The following is a 21,612-nucleotide window of genomic DNA, read 5'->3' on the forward strand; positions in this document are numbered from 1 at the left end:
TACCTCTGCTGATAGTTTTCAGTACTGGTTTGGCTATCTGCTATATGTGGATGGGTGTCTTTTGGTAAGTATGTATCATTATTAAGACACTCTCAGCTATGTTTGGAGCTTTATGTATTAATATAAAGTTGTAAATATATTTATTTACTTATATTTGCCATGAGTCAGGTCTATGTGTATTTCCCTTTGCAGTCTAACAGTTTCAGTATGGGAATCATACTTTAGGAAGTTATTTTTTAATATTTTCTTACCTGGAGTTTAGTCTTTTTTTCCAATGTGACTTGTTTTTCCTTAGTTTTGCGGGCAAATCTAGGCTCGCGAGGGCGCAGAATGCTGTTATTTATTGCGTAATTTTTTGGGCAAAATGTTTTTGCGTGAATTTGCGTCTGTAGTGTCGCAAGTTTTGTCATACTCTGCGTCTTAAGTGACGTTAGGTTGTTTGGCGCAAACTCACGCTTGTTATGACGTGAGTTACGTCATTTCCGGATGTAGGTTGGTGGCAAAAAAATGTCACTGCCCTTTGCGTTGTGCATCATACTTGGCGCCAAATATTTTTTTGGTTATATTACCCCACTTCCTTTATGCTTCTTGCTCTCTTTATATTCTAGAGGGCTATGCTGTTTTCTTTTCTCCAACATAGGTGTGTCCGGTCCACGGCGTCATCCTTACTTGTGGGGATATTCTCTTCCCCAACAGGAAATGGCAAAGAGCCCAGCAAAGCTGGTCACATGATCCCTCCTAGGCTCCGCCTACCCCAGTCATTCTCTTTGCCGTTGTACAGGCAACATCTCCACGGAGATGGCTTAGAGTTTTTTAGTGTTTAACTGTAGTTTTTCATTATTCAATCAAGAGTTTGTTATTTTCAAATAGTGCTGGTACGTACTATTTACTCAGAAACAGAAAAGAGATGAAGAATTCTGTTTGTATGAGGAAAATGATTTTAGCAACCGTAACTAAAATCCATGGCTGTTCCACACAGGACTGTTGAGAGCAATTAACTTCAGTTGGGGGAACAGTTTGCAGTCCCTTGCTGCTTGAGGTATGACACATTCTAACAAGACGATGTAATGCTGGAAGCTGTCATTTTCCCTATGGGATCCGGTAAGCCATGTTTATTACGATTGTAAATAAGGGCTTCACAAGGGCTTATTTAAACTGTAGACTTTTTCTGGGCTAAATCGATTGATTATTAACACATATTTAGCCTTGAGGAATCATTTTATCTGGGTATTTTGATATAATAATATCGGCAGGCACTGTTTTAGACACCTTATTCTTTAGGGGCTTTCCCAAAGCATAGGCAGAGTCTCATTTTCGCGCCGGTGTTGCGCACTTGTTTTTGAGAGGCATGGCATGCAGTCGCATGTGAGAGGAGCTCTGATACTTATAAAAGACTTCTGAAGGCGTCATTTGGTATCGTATTCCCCTTTGGGTTTGGTTGGGTCTCAGCAAAGCAGATACCAGGGACTGTAAAGGGGTTTAAAGCTTAAAACGGCTCCGGTTCCGTTATTTTAAGGGTTAAAGCTTCCAAAATTGGTGTGCAATATTTTCAAGGCTTTAAGACGCTGTGGTGAAAATTTGGTGAATTTTGAACAATTCCTTCATGTTTTTTCGCAATTGCAGTAATAAAGTGTGTTCAGTTTAAAATTTAAAGTGACAGTAACGGTTTTATTTTAAACGTTTTTTGTGCTTTCTGATCAAGTTTATGCCTGTTTAACATGTCTGAACTACCAGATAGACTGTGTTCTGAATGTGGGGAAGCCAGAATTCCTATTCATTTAAATAAATGTGATTTATGTGATAATGACAATGATGCCCAAGATGATTCCTCAAGTGAGGGGAGTAAGCATGGTACTGCATCATTCCCTCCTTCGTCTACACGAGTCTTGCCCACTCAGGAGGCCCCTAGTACATCTAGCGCGCCAATACTCCTTACTATGCAACAATTAACGGCTGTAATGGATAATTCTGTCAAAAACATTTTAGCCAAAATTAACCCTTGTCAGCGTAAGCGTGGCTGCTCTGTTTTAGTTACTGAAGAGCATGACGACGCTGATATTAATATCTCTGAAGGGCCCCTAACCCAATCTGAGGGGGCCAGGGAGGTTTTGTCTGAGGGAGAAATTACTGATTTAGGGAACATTTCTCAGCAGGCTGAATCTGATGTGATTACATTTAAATTTAAATTGGAACATCTCCGCATTTTGCTTAAGGAGGTATTATCCACTCTGGATGATTGTGAAAATTTAGTCATCCCAGAGAAACTATGTAAAATGGACAAGTTCCTAGAGGTGCCGGGGCTCCCAGAAGCTTTTCCTATACCCAAGCGGGTGGCGGACATTGTTAATAAAGAATGGGAAAGGCCCGGTATTCCTTTCGTCCCTCCCCCCATATTTAAAAAATTGTTTCCTATGGTCGACCCCAGAAAGGACTTATGGCAGTCAGTCCCCAAGGTCGAGGGAGCGGTTTCTACTTTAAACAAACGCACCACTATTCCCATAGAGGATAGTTGTGCTTTCAAAGATCCTATGGATAAAAAATTAGAAGGTTTGCTTAAAAAGATGTTTGTTCAGCAGGGTTACCTTCTACAACCCATTTCATGCATTGTCCCTGTCACTACTGCCGCATATTTCTGGTTTGATGAACTGCTTAAGGTGCTCGATAGTGACTCTCCTCCTTATGAGGAGATTATGGACAGAATCAATGCTCTCAAATTGGCTAATTCTTTCACTCTAGACGCCTCTTTGCAATTGGCTAAGTTAGCGGCTAAGAACTCTGGGTTTGCTATTGTGGCGCGCAGAGCGCTTTGGTTGAAATCTTGGTCGGCTGATGCGTCTTCCAAGAACAAGCTACTAAACATTCCTTTCAAGGGGAAAACGCTGTTTGGTCCTGACTTGAAAGAGATTATCTCTGATATCACTGGGGGTAAGGGCCACGCCCTTCCTCAGGATCGGCCCTTCAAGGCAAAAAATAGACCTAATTTTCGTCCCTTTCGTAAAAACGGACCAGCCCAAGGTGCTACGTCCTCTAAGCAAGAGGGTAATACTTCTCAGGCCAAGCCAGCTTGGAGACCAATGCAAGGCTGGAACAAGGGAAAGCAGGCCAAGAAACCTGCCACTGCTACCAAGACAGCATGAAATATTGGCCCCCGATCCGGGACCGGATCTGGTGGGGGGCAGACTCTCTCTCTTCGCTCAGGCTTGGGCAAGAGATGTTCTGGATCCTTGGGCGCTAGAAATAGTCTCCCAGGGTTATCTTCTGGAATTCAAGGGACTTCCCCCAAGGGGGAGGTTCCACAGGTCGCAGTTGTCTTCAGACCACATAAAAAGACAGGCGTTCTTACATTGTGTAGAAGACCTGTTAAAAATGGGAGTGATTCATCCTGTTCCATTAAGAGAACAAGGGATGGGGTTCTACTCCAATCTGTTCATAGTTCCCAAAAAAGAGGGAACGTTCAGACCAATCCTAGATCTCAAGATCTTAAACAAATTTCTCAAGGTCCCATCGTTCAAGATGGAAACCATTCGAACTATCCTTCCTTCCATCCAGGAAGGTCAATTCATGACCACGGTGGATTTAAAGGATGCGTATCTACATATTCCTATCCACAAGGAACATCATCGGTTCCTAAGGTTTGCATTCCTGGACAAACATTACCAGTTCGTGGCGCTTCCTTTCGGATTAGCCACTGCTCCAAGGATTTTCACAAAGGTACTAGGGTCCCTTCTAGCGGTGCTAAGACCAAGGGGCATTGCAGTAGTACCTTACCTGGACGACATTCTGATTCAAGCGTCGTCCCTTCCTCAAGCAAAGGCTCACACGGACATTGTCCTGGCCTTTCTCAGATCTCACGGCTGGAAAGTGAACGTGGAAAAGAGTTCTCTATCCCCGTCAACAAGGGTTCCCTTCTTGGGAACAATTATAGACTCCTTAGAAATGAGGATCTTTCTAACAGAGGCCAGAAAAACAAAGCTTCTGGACTCTTGTCGGATACTTCATTCCGTTCCTCTTCCTTCCATAGCTCAGTGCATGGAAGTGATCGGGTTGATGGTGGCGGCGATGGACATAGTTCCTTTTGCGCGCATTCATCTAAGACCATTACAACTGTGCATGCTCAGTCAGTGGAATGGGGACTATACAGACTTGTCTCCGAAGATACAAGTAAATCAGAGAACCAGAGACTCACTCCGTTGGTGGCTGTCCCTGGACAATCTGTCTCAAGGGATGATGTTCCACAGACCAGAGTGGGTCATTGTCACGACCGACGCCAGTCTGATAGGCTGGGGCGCGGTCTGGGGATCCCTGAAAGCTCAGGGTCTTTGGTCTCGGGAAGAATCTCTTCTACCGATAAATATTCTGGAACTGAGAGCGATATTCAATGCTCTCCAGGCCTGGCCCCAGCTTGCGAGGACCAGGTTCATACGGTTTCAATCAGACAACATGACGACTGTTGCGTACATCAACCATCAGGGGGGAACAAGGAGTTCCCTAGCGATGGAAGAAGTAACCAAAATTATTCTTTGGGCGGAGTCTCACTCCTGCCACCTGTCTGCTATCCACATCCCAGGAGTGGAAAATTTGGGAAGCGGACTTTCTGAGTCGGCAGACATTGCATCCGGGGGAGTGGGAACTCCATCCGGAAATCTTTGCCCAAGTCACTCACCTGTGGGGCATTCCAGACATGGATCTGATGGCCTCTCGTCAGAACTTCAAAGTTCCTTGCTACGGGGCCAGATCCAGGGATCCCAAGGCGGCTCTAGTGGATGCACTAGTAGCACCTTGGACCTTCAAACTAGCTTATGTGTTCCCGCCATTTCCTCTCATCCCCAGGCTGATAGCCAGGATCAAGCAGGAGAGGGCGTCGGTGATCTTGATAGCTCCTGCGTGGCCACGCAGGACTTGGTATGCAGATCTGGTGAATATGTCATCGGCTCCACCTTGGAAGCTACCTTTGAGACGAGACCTTCTTGTTCAGGGTCCGTTCGAACACCCGAATCTGGTTTCACTCCAGCTGACTGCTTGGAGATTGAACGCTTGATTTTATCGAAGCGAGGATTCTCAGATTCTGTTATCAATACTCTTGTTCAGGCCAGAAAGCCTGTGACTAGAAAGATTTACCATAAAATTTGGAAAAAATATATCTGTTGGTGTGAATCTAAAGGATTCCCTTGGGACAAGGTTAAGATTCCTAGGATTCTATCCTTCCTTCAAGAAGGATTGGAAAAAGGATTATCTGCAAGTTCCCTGAAGGGACAGATTTCTGCCTTGTCGGTATTACTTCACAAAAAGCTGGCAGCTGTGCCAGATGTTCAAGCCTTTGTTCAGGCTCTGGTTAGAATCAAGCCTGTTTACGAACCTTTGACTCCTCCTTGGAGTCTCAATTTAGTTCTTTCAGTTCTTCAGGGGGTTCCGTTTGAACCCTTACATTCCGTTGATATTAAGTTATTATCTTGGAAAGTTTTGTTTTTAGTTGCGATTTCTTCTGCTAGAAGAGTCTCAGAATTATCTGCTCTGCAGTGTTCTCCTCCTTATCTGGTGTTCCATGCAGATAAGGTGGTTTTACGTACTAAACCTGGTTTTCTTCCAAAAGTTGTTTCTAACAAAAACATTAACCAGGAGATTATCGTACCTTCTCTGTGTCCAAAACCAGTTTCAAAGAAGGAACGTTTGTTGCACAATTTGGATGTTGTTCGCGCTCTAAAATTCTATTTAGATGCTACAAAGGATTTTAGACAAACATCTTCCTTGTTTGTTGTTTATTCAGGTAAAAGGAGAGGTCAAAAAGCAACTTCTACCTCTCTCTCTTTTTGGATTAAAAGCATCATCAGATTGGCTTACGAGACTGCCGGACGGCAGCCTCCCGAAAGAATCACAGCTCATTCCACTAGGGCTGTGGCTTCCACATGGGCCTTCAAGAACGAGGCTTCTGTTGATCAGATATGTAGGGCAGCGACTTGGTCTTCACTGCACACTTTTACCAAATTTTACAAGTTTGATACTTTTGCTTCTTCTGAGGCTATTTTTGGGAGAAAGGTTTTGCAAGCCGTGGTGCCTTCCATTTAGGTGACCTGATTTGCTCCCTCCCTTCATCCGTGTCCTAAAGCTTTGGTATTGGTTCCCACAAGTAAGGATGACGCCGTGGACCGGACACACCTATGTTGGAGAAAACAGAATTTATGTTTACCTGATAAATTTCTTTCTCCAACGGTGTGTCCGGTCCACGGCCCGCCCTGGTTTTTTTTTTTTAATCAGGTCTGATATTTTATTTTCTTTAACTACAGTCACCACGGTACCATATGGTTTCTCCTATGCAAATATTCCTCCTTAACGTCGGTCGAATGACTGGGGTAGGCGGAGCCTAGGAGGGATCATGTGACCAGCTTTGCTGGGCTCTTTGCCATTTCCTGTTGGGGAAGAGAATATCCCCACAAGTAAGGATGACGCCGTGGACCGGACACACCGTTGGAGAAAGAAATTTATCAGGTAAACATAAATTCTGTTTTCTGCCTATTTAGCATATGCATTTTTTTCCCATTCCTGAAACTGCTATATGAGGATATTTTGGATATTTTGTTTAAATGTTATTTTTTTCTTTTACATTTTGCAAGATGTCTGTCTGATCCTGTCTCAGAAGCTACTGTAGGAACCATGCTGCTTGAACACAGTTCTACAACAGTTAAGTGTATCTGTTGTAAGCAAGCTGAGATTATATTTCCGGCTATATTATGTAACAGTTGTCATGATAAGCTTTTGCATGCTGATAATGTTTCTATTAGTACTAGTACAGCGTCTGTTGTTACCTCAACATCAAATGTACATGATATCCCTATTGATATGAAAAATTATATTGCTGATGCAATACAGGAGACTATGGATGCTATTCCACATTCTAATAAACGTAAAAGGTCTTTTAAAACTTCTCATAAAACTGATTAAATTTGTAATGACCGACAACATACTGAAATATCCTCCTCTGAAGAGGATCGCTCTGGTTCAGAAGATCCTACTTCAAACATTGAATTTGATAAATCTTCTTATCTTTTTAAGATTGAATATATTCGGTGTTTGTTGAAAGAAGTATTGGTTACTAAGGTTATTGAGGAGTCTGGTCCTCTTGATAACAAAACCAGTAAACGTTTAAATTCTGTTTTTAAACCTCCTGTGATTACTACTGAGGTTTTTCCTGTCCCAGATGTGGTTTCTGATGTGATTGCTAAGGAATTGGTCTTCTTTTAATCCTTCTTCTAGGTTTAAGAAGTTATATCCTTTACCAGTGGCTAATTTGGAGTTTTGGGAAAAAGTCCCTAAGGTTGATGGGGCTTTTTCTACTCTTGCCAAACGTACTACTATTCCTATGGAAGATAGTACTTCTTTTAAGGATCCTTTAGATAGGAAGATTGAATCTTATCTGAGGAAAACTTATTTACATTCTGGTAATATTCTCAGGCCTGCCATTTCTATGGCTGATTTTGCAGCTGCATCAACTTTTTGATTGGATAGCTTAGCTCAACAGGAAGCAGATCCTGATTTGTCTAGCATTGTTCGTTTGCTTCAACATGCTAATTATTTTATATCTGATGCTATTTTTGATATCATCAAGATTGATGTTAAATCTATGTCTTTAGCTATTTTTAGCTAGACGAGCTTTATGGCTTAAATCGTGGAATGCTGACATGGTATATAAATCTAGATTACTATCTCTATCTTTCCAGGCAGTGAAGTGCAGTGAGGTCAAAGACTGGTGAGCCACTATATATGATACACCGGAGAAAAACATATACAGCAGGCTGCAAGTTCCCTCAACAGGGCAGGTTTTAATTATAGCTGAACCAGTGCACAGGTGAAATAATCAGCTGATGGGTGAGAGCAATGTAGTAACCACGGTTTTGCTGATCAGCTGATTACTTCACCTGTGCACCGATTAAGCTATAATGAAAACCTGACCTTTTGGGGGTACTTGAGGACCATGGTTGAGAAACACTGCTCTAAAGCACCAGCTCATCAGAAATGTGTTAATTACCTTGAGAATAAAGCACACACACTCTGCTCATATACCCACTAACACTATTCAGTAATAAATATATCTCAAATTCAGCTCCATTACCAGCAGATAAAAGAATATAGTGAACAAATGCATATATCTCAAATACAGCTCCAATACAGCAGCTAAAACCATATAGTATAGTAAATGCATATATTTATATTATTGAAAAAATGGCTGTGTTTAAAAAATAATGGTCGGGCTATGTGTGACAATATGATTTATAACAGTTTTGAGAATAAGCAAAGCAGTGTGGCAACTAAGTTTAAATTTGTGGGAAGCAGTGAAGCAAGAAAAGATTTACCCTTCCTTGATTTATGGCAGGTGACCTGAGCATAATAAATTATACAGGCTGAGTAGAATAGGTGGAAGTAAATCTTGATGATTGTGGGGTGGCAGGAATTACAGATGTAGGGACTAAAGAATCAATGGAGCTTTTACAAATATTGAAGTAACTCAGAAAGTGGTTTACAAAGAAACTAATGATATAATAATGTGCCTGGTCCCTTGAACTTCAAGGGACCAGGCACATTATTAGCTTGAAGAGGGTTTCAGAATATTGCTGTGGAAAGTGGGACTAACGCAATTATGAAGCCAAAACAAGTTCTGTGCAAACAAGTGCTGTTTTAAAAGGGTTAATGAGGAGCTTAAAAAAATTGACAGCGTGATGATTCACCGAAGCAGTGTGGGAGCCTCAGCGTTATACTATCTGACTGACTGACATGCACCTTAGATCTCTGAAGCGGCATCTGTTTTCTACACACACAACCAGGACTGAGAAAGAAGGGGGCAGTGTCTACAACCAGGAAGGGGGAGGAGGAATGTGTAAGGGAGGGAGGAGAGGCTGCCGAACACCAGACAGTGAAGGAAATGTGTACACATTAACACAAATGTGCAGATTCATAAAAACTCCGTTTATATAAATACAATAGTGACTGTTTGCTCCCAGTTCACCCCCAAAGGTACCTGTGGTGCCCCAGGCAGTAGCACTGTTTGCCCACTCCTTCAAATGGCCGGAATGTCTGACCACATGTCCCACATTAAATTAATATGCTTTGCCACACATCCTGCCTGTGTGTTCTGTGACTTCTGTATGATACAGCAGATTGTGAGCTCTGCAGAATCCTCTATCGGAACCTGTCTACGAGGGGGCTGCTTTGTTACTCTGACATAGATGTAATAGCAAAGCAGCCCTCTTGTACACAGAATGGTTAACTTACCTAGTAGGCAGCTTGCTTAACTATACTTTACCTCAATCTCAACTCTAAACTAAACACTAAAGCTACTCCGGTCCGGACCTTGACCGTCACTAACAGAGTGTCACACTAGTCTCACTCTGACTCACTGCTGCACTGTCAGTCTGCCACAGTGCCACTGTCTCCTGCTTTTCTCTGACCTCAGGATCAGGAGCCGGCAGAACCATGGGGGGGCGGGGCCAGCGGAGATATTATGATGACGAGTCTACAGCATGTCATCAGCAACAACACACTGACATGTGACTGAATGTCAAATATAATTGATTGCACCGTATGCCGTTGCCACAGGTTTTCAAATTACAATACATACTGACTCTAAATCTTAAACTGTAATTTGTAAACCCGCGGCAATGGCATACGGTGCAATCAATTATATTTGACTCTAAGACTTATTGTTTTGTTGGCCTGTGGGAGTGCAGGAGGAAGCCACTTAGCCATTAGAATACCCGCCTCTGTGGTGGTGTGGCGTCTCAGTCTACAACAGTCAGCAAAAACTCAGCACATATTATCCATAATTATAAAAAACACCTACCGCAAGCCATAGATGTGATTAGCAATGGCTCTCAGACTCGGACACGACCTCACCTTGTGGCCAACGAGTCATGTCTGACTGAGAGCAATTGCTAATCACATCCCCTTAATAGCGGTAGTCTGTCTCCTAGGTCTCAGTCCAGACTAGTACCCCACTGACTGTCAGTGCCACTGCCATCATCTTTGCCTCATAACCCTCTACACTTTCACAGTCTTCAGCGTTTAATTTTTAAGTACTTACCGGTTTGGTAGAAGTATTAGAGTGAGTCCTTTAGGTTCCTCAGGCAGCAGCTGATCCAGATGTCCTCCAGCTCCACCTCTGTCTTCTTGATCCACCACGAGCTGCTCAGGACAGGAGTGGACGCGCAGCAGTCTCTTCTGTGTTCCCGCCAGTGGTCTTCAGTGTGTGCATGCGCAGGGAGTCAAACGGCTCTTTTCACATTCTCCTGGAGCTGTCAATCACCGGGAGAACAGACATGATCAGCGTTCATTGGCTCCCTGCAAAAATAAGAGGCCTCATTAGAGATGCCTCTATAATTAGTTTTTGAGCCGCCCTGCAACTACAAACCACCACCGGGTGGCGCTGATAGAAGACTATGCAACAATATTTCTTTTACAAAGATATGACGAGTCCACGGATTTCATCCTTACTTGTGGGATATTAACCTCCTGCTAGCAGGAAGTGGCAAAGAGCACCACAGCAGAGCTGTATATATAGCCCCTGCCCTTCCCCTCCACCCCCAGTCATTCTCTTTGCCTGTGTTATACTAGGAAGACATGGTATAGTGAGGTGTTAGTATTAGTTTCTTCAATCAAGAATTTGTTTTATTTTAAATGGTACCGGTGCATACTATTTTCCTCAGGGGGATATGGAAGATGATTTCGGCCCTGAGGTTTGATGATCTTAGCATTTGTAACTAAGATCCACGCTGGTTCCCACAAGACTTCTGAAGGTAACCATGAGACCTCTTCAGTGTGGAGACCGGGTTCATGCTACAAGCAGCATTAAGGTTTGTGCAGCCTTTTTTCTGAGGAGACTTGGTGTATCAGAACTGGCTGGCATTATTTTCCTGTATGGGAATGGGGTAAGCAGTAAAACCTATTTTAATAAGAGGGGTGTTACTGGAGTCCCTATTTTATATTTATCATTAGTTGATATTTGGGCATTATGTGACATGGGAGACAATATAAAAAACGATGTTTTATGTTTTTTATTTTTGGCCCTTATAACTTATTGTTTTTATGCTTGAGGGTTGTATTGTGTGTGTATTTTTACTTTAGGCTACAAAAATAGGAAACATTTTGCCAAACACCTTTCTTAAAAATTAAAAGTTGCTTTATTAGGTATACAGTTAAAATTCACACATAAAGAGTGGGATAAAAAACAAACAAATATAGACTAACGCGTTTTGGCTTGGAGAGCCGTACTCATAGTCCCTAAGATTGTGAATAACAATCAAGCTTAAAAACCAACTGTTACAAGCTCATTGGTTAAACCAGTAATTAACAATTAAAGGTACAGGAGCATAAATATAGTGAATAGGTGTATATCTGTTCCATATTGACAATATATTTATTTCATTAATATTTTCTATGTATTAATGTTTCACATCTAGTCACTCAATAGAACTTAACAGCAAGTACAATTCCTATATACAATTTTTTTTTTAAAATATTGAATATCTATAGGACAAGAATTTAATTCGCAACTACAAAAAATATACTCTAATGCATATGTATTTAAATAGAAAAAAGTCAGTTTATTCAAAGCATATATTCAAGAGTTCATCTCAATAATTGTACATATATAAAAAAAATAATAAACATCAATTTAGCATAAAAATACATGCTTATATTTACATATTTAAAGGGTAAGATCTTAACCAAAGGTTTTTATATATATATATATATCATCTGTCTCTATGTGAACACCAATAGGTATCTAATATTAACAGTGTTGTACATGACTAGATAAAGTCCTAAATGGTAAAAGGGACATGAACAAATTAATCATAGTCATAGAGAAATTCATGACCAGTAGTTAATAAAATCGTATTCGGAGTTCAGGCCCAGAGGTCTTTTAGTCTGGAGCCTAAATATCCAATACATCTCTTGTCTTGAGAAGATTTTATATCTATCACCTCCTCTTTTTTGAGGTTGTACCTTCTCTATAATTGTCCATCTAAGATAATGGCAATCTTTCTCATGTTTTTGTACAAAATGGGCCACTAGGGGTGTGGTGCTCGTACCCACTCGGATGATGGACAAGTGTTCGCGTATCCTTGAGCGGACATCCCTAGTGGTCAAACCTATGTATTGAAGGTCACACGCCGAACACCAAAGTAGGTAGATAAGGTACGTGGACCTGCAATTAGACCAATAGTCAATGTCGTAGGGTCTATGTTGGAACACCTTTCAGAGTGGCTGGATGGGGTTTTACAACCATTAGTCAGGGCCCTTCCCAGCTACACTAGAGATTCTAAGCATGTTTTGAACCTTGTTGAGAAAATACAATGGTCACAAGATTTTGGATGGCTCACTGTGGATGTGGCCTCATTATACTCCTCTTTACCACACGAATGGGGCTTAAAGGCAATAGCATACTTTTTGGAGAAGGAGACAATACAAAGTGAGCCACTGAGAACATTTATACTCGAGGTTACGAGATTTCTCTTGTCCCATAACTATTTTCAATTTGAGGGTGAGTTCTACCTGCAGAGATGTAGGACTGCTATGGGAGCGAAATTTGCTCCCACGTACGCCAACCTATTTATGGGTTGGTGGAAGCGATCCCACATCTATGCAGGTAGAAACCCCTATAGGCCTGCCATCAGACTATATCTCTGCTATATTGATGACCTGCTGTTCATTTGGCAGGGTGAGGGGGATCTAGTGAGGAATTTTCTGGATTATCTTGGATCCAATAATGTGAACTTAGGTTTCACTTTTGAATACAACAGAGAAGTGGTGCATTTCTTGGATTTAGAACTCAGGGGATGGCCTTCAGGTAGGGTCACCTCAGAGGTTTACAGAAAACCTATATCAGGCAATAGCCTCCTGCATTCAAGGAGCTGTCATATGAGAAATATGCCACATTCTGTGGCTAAAGGCCAATTTGTACAGTTAAAAATAATTTGTACTTTGCCACAAAATTATGAAAAACATGCGAATCAGTTGGAGACACGTCTGCAAGAACGTGGTTACAACAAAAAGGTTATCAAGAGAGCTAGGAATAAGGTTAACCGTATCCCTAGGGACTGCCTCTTGGAAGATAAAAAGGCCCCTGGCGAAAATCCAGAGAATGTATTAACTTTTGTTACAGATTATTCAGCCCAGTACAAAGAAATCTTTGACTGTTGCAACAGCTGATGATGCTGTTGCTGAGATTACAAGAAAAGGCTGTAGATTTTCCTATAGGAGAAATAAATCCATAGGTAACCTAATCTCCCCTTCCCAATTAAAGAAACAAAGTCTTACAACAGTCTCAACATCCTCCTGGCTGAGACACAAAGGTACTTATAAGTGTGGCTACTTGCAACGTAAGGCATGCAAACATGTTCAAGTAGGATCTGCTTTTTCTTCAGCAGTAACGGAAGATACTTTTGAGATCTCCTCTTGCCTTAATTGCAGGTCCACGTACTGTATCTACCTACTTTGGTGTTCGGCGTGTGACCTTCAATACATAGGATTGACCACTAAAGATGTCCGCTCAAGGATACGTGAACACTTGTCCACCATCCGAGTGGGTACGAGCACCACACCCCTAGTGGCCCATTTTGTACAAAAACATGAGAAAGATTGCCATTTTCTTAGATGGACAATTATAGAGAAGGTACAACCTCAAAAAAGAGGAGGCGATAGATATAAAATCCTCTCAAGACAAGAGATGTATTGGATATTTAGGGTCCAGACAAAAAAACCTCTGGGCCTGAACTCCGAATACGATTTTATTAACTACTGGTCATGAATTTCTCTGACTATGATTAATTTGTTCATGTCCCTTTTACCATTTAGGACTTTATCTAGTCATGTACAACACTGTTAATATTAGATACCTATTGGTGTTCACATAGACAGATGATATATATATAAAAACCTTTGGTTAAGATCTCACCCTTTAAATATGTAAATATAAGCATGTGTTTTTATGCTAAATTGATGTTTATTATTCTTTATATATATGTATGATTATTGAGATGAACTCTTGAATATATGCTTTGAATAAGCTGTGACTTTTTTTCTATTTAAATACATATGCATTAGAGTATATTTTTTGTAGTTGCGAATTAAATTATTGTCCTATAGATATTCAATATTTTTAAAAAAAAATTTGTATATAGGAATTGTACTTGTTGTTAAGTTCTATTGAGTGACTAGATGTGAAACATTAATACATACAAAATATTAATGAAAGAAATATATTGTCAATATGGAACAGATATACACCTATTCACTATGTTTATGCCCCTTTAATTGTTAATTAATGGTTTAACCAATGAGCTTGTAACAGTTGGTTTCTTTCATGTAATTGGCAAGAGTCCATGAGCTAGGGACGTATGGGATATACATTCCTACCAGGAGGGGCAAAGTTTCCCAAACCTCAAAATGCCTATACATACACCCCCCACCACATCCAAAATTCAGTTTTACAAACTTTGCCTCCTATGGAGGTGGTGAAGTAAGTTTGTGCTAGATTTCTACGTTGAAATGGGCTTCTCAGCATGCTGAAGCCCGGTTCCTCTGAGTGCAGTGAATGACAGAGGGATGTGAAGGGAGTATTACCTATTGAATACAATGGTCATCCTAACTGGGATCTATTTCATAGGTTCTCTGTTATCGGTCGTAGAGATTCATCTCCTACCTCCCTTTTCAGATCGACGATATACTCTTATATACCATTACCTCTTCTGATTCTCGTTTCAGTACTGGTTTGGCTATCTACTCTATGTAGATGAGTATCTTTTGGTAAGTATGTTTTCTTTTATTTATGACACTCTCAACTATGGTTTGGCACTTTATATGTAAAGTTCTAAATATATGTTTTATACTTATATTTGCCATGATTCAGGTTAATCAGTATATTTCCTTCTTACAGACTGTCAGTTTAATTTTGAGAAATGCATATGGGGGGAAAAAAAGATAATTATTTCTTACCTGAAAATTTTTCAAATTGACTTTTCTTTCATGTAATTAACAAGAGTCCATGAGCTAGTGACGTATGGGATATACATTCCTACCAGGAGGGGCAAAGTTTCCCAAACCTTAAAATGCCTATAAATACACCCCTCACCACACCCACAAATCAGTTTTACAAACTTTGCCTCCAAGGGAGGTGGTGAAGTAAGTTTGTGCTAGATTCTACGTTGATATGCGCTCCGCAGCAAGTTGGAGCCCGGTTTTCCTCTCAGCGTGCAGTGAATGTCAGAGGGATGTGAGGAGAGTATTGCCTATTGAATGCAGTGATCTCCTTCTACGGGGTCTATTTCATAAGGTTCTCTGTTATCGGTCGTAGAGATTCATCTCTTACCTCCCTTTTCAGATCGACGATATACTCTTATATTTACCATTTCCTCTACTGATTCTCGTTTCAGTACTGGTTTGGCTTTCTACAAACATGTAGATGAGTGTCCTGGGGTAAGTAAGTCTTATTTTCTGTGACACTCTAAGCTATGGTTGGGCACTTTATTTATAAAGTTCTAAATATATGTATTCAAACATTTATTTGCCTTGACTCAGAATGTTCAACTTTCCTTATTTCCAGACAGTCAGTTTCATATTTGGGATTATGCTTTAAATTATCATATTTTTTCTTACCTCAAAAATTTGACTTTTTTCCCTGTGGGCTGTTAGGCTCGCGGGGGCTGAAAATGCTTCATTTTATTGTGTCATTCTTGGCGCGGACTTTTTTGGCGCAAAAATTCTTTTCCGTTTCCGGCGTCATACGTGTCGCCGGAAGTTGCGTCATTTTTGACGTTATTTTGCGCCAAAAATGTCGGCGTTCCGGATGTGGCGTCATTTTTTGCGCCAAAAGCATTTAGGCGCCAAATAATGTGGGCGTCTTATTTGGCGCCAAAAAATATGGGCGTCGCTTTTGTCTCCACATTATTTCAGTCTCATTTTTCATTTGCTTCTGGTTGCTAGAAGCTTGATGTTTGGCATTTTTTTCCCATTCCTGAAACTGTCTTATAAGGAATTTGATCTATTTTGCTTTATATGTTGTTTTTTCTCTTACATATTGCAAGATGTCTCACGTTGCATCTGAGCCAGAAGATACTACAGGAAAACCACTGCCTGCTGGATCTACCAAAGCTAAGTGTATCTGCTGTAAACTTTTGGTAGCTATTCCTCCAGCTGTTGTTTGTAATAATTGTCATGACAAACTTGTTAAAGCAGATAATATTTCCTTTAGTGATGTACCATTGCCTGTTGCAGTTCCCTCAACATCTAAGGTGCAGAATGTTCCTGATAACATAAGAGATTTTGTTTCTGAATCCATAAAGAAGGCTTTGTCTGTTATTTCTCCTTCTAGTAAACGTAAAAGTCTTTTAAATCTTCTCTCTCTACAGATGAATTTTTAAATGAACACCATCATTCTGATTCTTTGGACTCTTCTGGTTCAGAGGATTCTGTCTCAGAGATTGATGCTGATAAATCTTCATATTTATTTAAGATGGAATTTATTCGCTCTTTACTTAAAGAAGTACTAATTGCTTTAGAAATAGAGGATTCTAGTCCTCTTGATACTAATTCTATACGTTTGGATAAGGTTTTTAAAGCTCCTGCGGTTATTCCAGAAGTCTTTCCTGTTCCTAATGCTATTTCTGCAGTAATTGCTAAGGAATGGGATAAATTGGGTAATTCATTTACTCCTTCTAAACGTTTTAAGCAATTATATCCTGTTCCGCCTGACAGGTTAGAATTTTGGGACAAAATCCCTAAAGTTGATGGGGCTATTTCTACCCTTGCTAAACGTACTACCATTCCTACGTCAGATGGTACCTCGTTTAAAGATCCTTTAGATAGAAAAATTGAATCTTTTCTAAGAAAAGCTTATCTATGTTCAGGTAATCTTCTTAGACCTGCTATATCATTGGCTGATGTTGCTGCAGCTTCAACTTTTTGGTTGGAAACTCTAGCGCAACAAGTAACAAATCGTGATTCTCATGATATTATTATTCTTCTCCAGCATGCTAATAATTTCATCTGTGATGCCATTTTTGATATTATTAGAGTTGATGTTAGATTTATGTCTCTGGCTATCTTAGCCAGAAGAGCTTTATGGCTTAAGACTTGGAATGCTGATATGGCTTCTAAATCAACTCTACTTTCCATTTCTTTCCAGGGAAACAAATTATTTGGTTCTCAGTTGGATTCTATTATTTCAACTGTTACTGGTGGGAAAGGAACTTTTTTACCACAGGATAAAAAGTCTAAAGGTAAAAACAGGGCTAACAATCGTTTTCGTTCCTTTCGTTTCAACAAAGAACAAAAGCCTGATCCTTCGTCCTCAGGAGCAGTTTCAGTTTGGAAACCATCTCCAGTCTGGAATAAATCCAAGCCTGCTAGAAAGGCAAAGCCTGCTTCTAAGTTCACATGAAGGTACGGCCCTCATTCCAGTTCAGCTGGTAGGGGGCAGGTTACGTTTTTTCAAAGAAATTTGGATCAATTCTGTTCACAATCTTTGGATTCAGAACATTGTTTCAGAAGGGTACAGAATTGGTTTCAAGATGAGACCTCCTGCAAAGAGATTTTTTCTTTCCCATGTCCCAGTAAATCCAGTGAAAGCTCAAGCATTTCTGAATTGTGTTTCAGATCTAGAGTTGGCTGGAGTAATTATGCCAGTTCCAGTTCCGGAACAGGGGATGGGGTTTTATTCAAATCTCTTCATTGTACCAAAGAAGGAGAATTCCTTCAGACCAGTTCTGGATCTAAAATTATTGAATCGTTATGTAAGGATACCAACGTTCAAGATGGTAACTGTAAGGACTATATTGCCTTTTGTTCAGCAAGGGAATTATATGTCCACAATAGATTTACAGGATGCATATCTGCATATTCCAATTCATCCAGATCATTATCAGTTCCTGAGATTCTCTTTTCTAGACAAGCATTACCAATTTGTGGCTCTACCGTTTGGCCTTGCTACAGCTCCAAGAATTTTCACAAAGATTCTCGGTGCCCTTCTGTCTGTAATCAGAGAACAGGGTATTGTGGTATTTCCTTATTTGGACGATATCTTGGTACTTGCTCCGTCTTTACATTTAGCAGAGTCTCATACGAATCGACTTGTGTTGTTTCTTCAAGATCATGGTTGGAGGATCAATTTACCAAAAAGTTCTTTGATTCCTCAAACAAGGGTAACCTTTCTGGGTTTCCAGATAGATTCAGTGTCCATGACTTTGTCTTTAACAGACAAGAGACGTCTAAAATTGATTACAGCCTGTCGAAACCTTCAGTCTCAATCATTCCCTTCGGTAGCCTTATGCATGGAAATTCTAGGTCTTATGACTGCTGCATCGGACGCGATCCCCTTTGCTCGTTTTCACATGCGACCTCTTCAGCACTGTATGCTGAACCAATGGTGCAGGGATTACACGAAGATATATCAATTAATATCTTTAAAACCGATTGTTCGGCACTCTCTAACGTGGTGGACAGATCACCATCGTTTAATTCAGGGGGCTTCTTTTGTTCTTCCGACCTGGACTGTAATTTCAACAGATGCAAGTCTCACAGGTTGGGGAGCTGTGTGGGGATCTCTGACGGCACAAGGAGTTTGGGAATCTCAGGAGGTGAGATTACCGATCAATATCTTGGAACTCCGTGCAGTTTTCAGAGCTCTTCAGTTTTGGCCTCTTCTGAAGAGAGAATCGTTCATTTGTTTTCAGACAGACAATGTCACAACTGTGGCATACATCAATCATCAAGGAGGGACTCACAGTCCTCTGGCTATGAAAGAAGTATCTCGAATTTTGGTTTGGGCGGAATCCAGCTCCTGTCTAATCTCTGCGGTTCATATCCCAGGTGTAGACAATTGGGAAGCGGATTATCTCAGTCGCCAAACGTTGCATCCGGGCGAATGGTCTCTTCACCCAGAGGTATTTCTTCAGATTGTTCAATTGTGGGGGCTTCCAGAGATAGATCTGATGGCCTCTCATCTAAACAAGAAACTTCCCAGGTATCTGTCCAGATCCCGGGATCCTCAGGCGGAGGCAGTGGATGCATTGTCACTTCCTTGGAAGTATCATCCTGCCTATATCTTTCCGCCTCTAGTTCTTCTTCCAAGAGTAATCTCCAAGATTCTGAGGGAATGCTCGTTTGTTCTGCTAATAGCTCCGGCATGGCCTCACAGGTTTTGGTATGCGGATCTTGTCCGGATGGCATCTTGCCAGCCATGGACTCTTCCGTTAAGACCAGACCTTCTGTCACAAGGTCCTTTTTTCCATCCGGATCTGAAATCCTTAAATTTAAAGGTATGGAGATTGAACGCTTGATTCTTGGTCATAGAGGTTTCTCTGACTCCGTGATTAATACTATGTTACAGGCTCGTAAATCTGTATCTCGAGAGATATATTATAGAGTCTGGAAGACTTATATTTCTTGGTGTCTTTCTCATCATTTTTCTTGGCATTCTTTTAGAATACCGAGAATTTTACAGTTTCTTCAGGATGGTTTAGATAAGGGTTTGTCCGCAAGTTCTTTGAAAGGACAAATCTCCGCTCTTTCTGTTCTTTTTCACAGAAAGATTGCTATTCTTCCTGATATTCATTGTTTTGTACAAGCTTTGGTTCGTATAAAACCTGTCATTAAGTCAATTTCTCCTCCTTGGAGTTTGAATTTGGTTCTGGGAGCTCTTCAAGCTCCTCCGTTTGAACCTATGCATTCATTGGACATTAAATTACTTTCTTGGAAAGTTTTGTTCCTTTTGGCCATCTCTTCTGCTAGAAGAGTTTCTGAATTATCTGCTCTTTCGTGTGAGTCTCCTTTTCTGATTTTTCATCAGGATAAGGCGGTGTTGCGAACTTCTTTTGAATTTTTACCTAAAGTTGTGAATTCCAACAACATTAGTAGAGAAATTGTGGTTCCTTCATTATGTCCTAATCCTAAGAATTCTAAGGAGAAATCATTGCATTCTTTGGATGTTGTTAGAGCTTTGAAATATTATGTTGAAGCTACGAAATCTTTCCGTAAGACTTCTAGTCTATTTGTTATCTTTTCCGGTTCTAGGAAAGGCCAGAAAGCTTCTGCCATTTCTTTGGCATCTTGGTTGAAATCTTTAATTCATCTTGCCTATGTTGAGTCGGGTAAAATTCCGCCTCAAAGAATTACAGCTCATTCTACTAGGTCAGTATCTACTTCCTGGGCGTTTAGGAATGAAGCTTCGGTTGACCAGATCTGCAAAGCAGCAACTTGGTCCTCTTTGCATACTTTTACTAAATTCTACCATTTTGATGTATTTTCTTCTTCTGAAGCAGTTTTTGGTAGAAAAGTTCTTCAGGCAGCGGTTTCAGTTTGAATCTTCTGCTTATGTTTTTTGTTAAACTTTATTTTGGGTGTGGATTATTTTCAGCAGGAATTGGCTGTCTTTATTTTATCCCTCCCTCTCTAGTGACTCTTGTGTGGAAAGATCCACATCTTGGGTAGTCATTATCCCATACGTCACTAGCTCATGGACTCTTGTTAATTACATGAAAGAAAACATAATTTATGTAAGAACTTACCTGATAAATTCATTTCTTTCATATTAACAAGAGTCCATGAGGCCCACCCTTTTTTGTGGTGGTTATGATTTTTTTGTATAAAGCACAATTATTCCAATTCCTTATTTTATATGCTTCGCACTTTTTTTCTTATCACCCCACTTCTTGGCTATTCGTTAAACTGATTTGTGGGTGTGGTGAGGGGTGTATTTATAGGCATTTTAAGGTTTGGGAAACTTTGCCCCTCCTGGTAGGAATGTATATCCCATACGTCACTAGCTCATGGACTCTTGTTAATATGAAAGAAATGAATTTATCAGGTAAGTTCTTACATAAATTATGTTTCTTTTCTAAATTGCAGGCTGTTAGGCTCGCGGGAGCGCAAAATGCTATAATTTCTTGCGTCATTTTTGGCGCGAGAATTACTTTGTTGATGTAATTTCGTCATTTCCGGCGTCGTTTTTTCGTAGTTGCGTCATCTATGATGCTCGTGTTTGTTGCAGACGTTCTTGGCGCCAAAAAATATTTTGTCAGTTGTGGGCATCATACTTGGCGCCAGATTTTTGACATTATTTAAGTCCTTATTTCATTTTGCTTCTGGTTTCCAGAGGCTTATTCTGTTTGCATTTTTTCCCATTCCTGAAACTGTCATATAAGGAAATTGATAATTTTGCTTTATATGTTGTTTTTTCTATTACATATTGCAAGATGTCTCAATCTGACCCTGTCTCAGAATCTACTTCTGGAATGCTGCTGCCTGATGTCGGTTCTACCAAAGCTAAGTGCATTTGTTGTAAACTTATGGTAACTGTTTCTTTCTCCGGCTGTAGTTTGTGTTAGTTGTCATGATAAACTTTCAAACGCAGACAATATTTCCATTAGTAGTAATCCATTATCTGTTGTTGTTCCTTCAACATCTAATGTTCAGGATATTCCTGTTAATGTGAGAGAATTTGTTTCTAATTCTATTCAGAAGGCCCTGTCTGTTATACCACCTTCTAATAAACGTAAAAGGTTTTTTAAAACTTCTCATAAATTCGATGAATTTTTAAATGACCGACAGCATTCTGATTTATCTATCTCT

General features: G+C 40.4%; 1 protein-coding gene across 1 annotated transcript in view; it reads left to right on the forward strand.

Annotated features, from left to right (window-relative positions):
• The window catches only part of BRWD1 (bromodomain and WD repeat domain containing 1), a gene marked incomplete in the record, with an annotated part of 1,309,461 nt that overhangs the window by 246,837 nt on the left and 1,041,012 nt on the right, over positions 1-21,612 (forward strand).

The sequence above is a fragment of the Bombina bombina genome, chromosome 3, assembly GCF_027579735.1.
Source record: "Bombina bombina isolate aBomBom1 chromosome 3, aBomBom1.pri, whole genome shotgun sequence".
Lineage (NCBI taxonomy): Eukaryota > Metazoa > Chordata > Amphibia > Anura > Bombinatoridae > Bombina > Bombina bombina.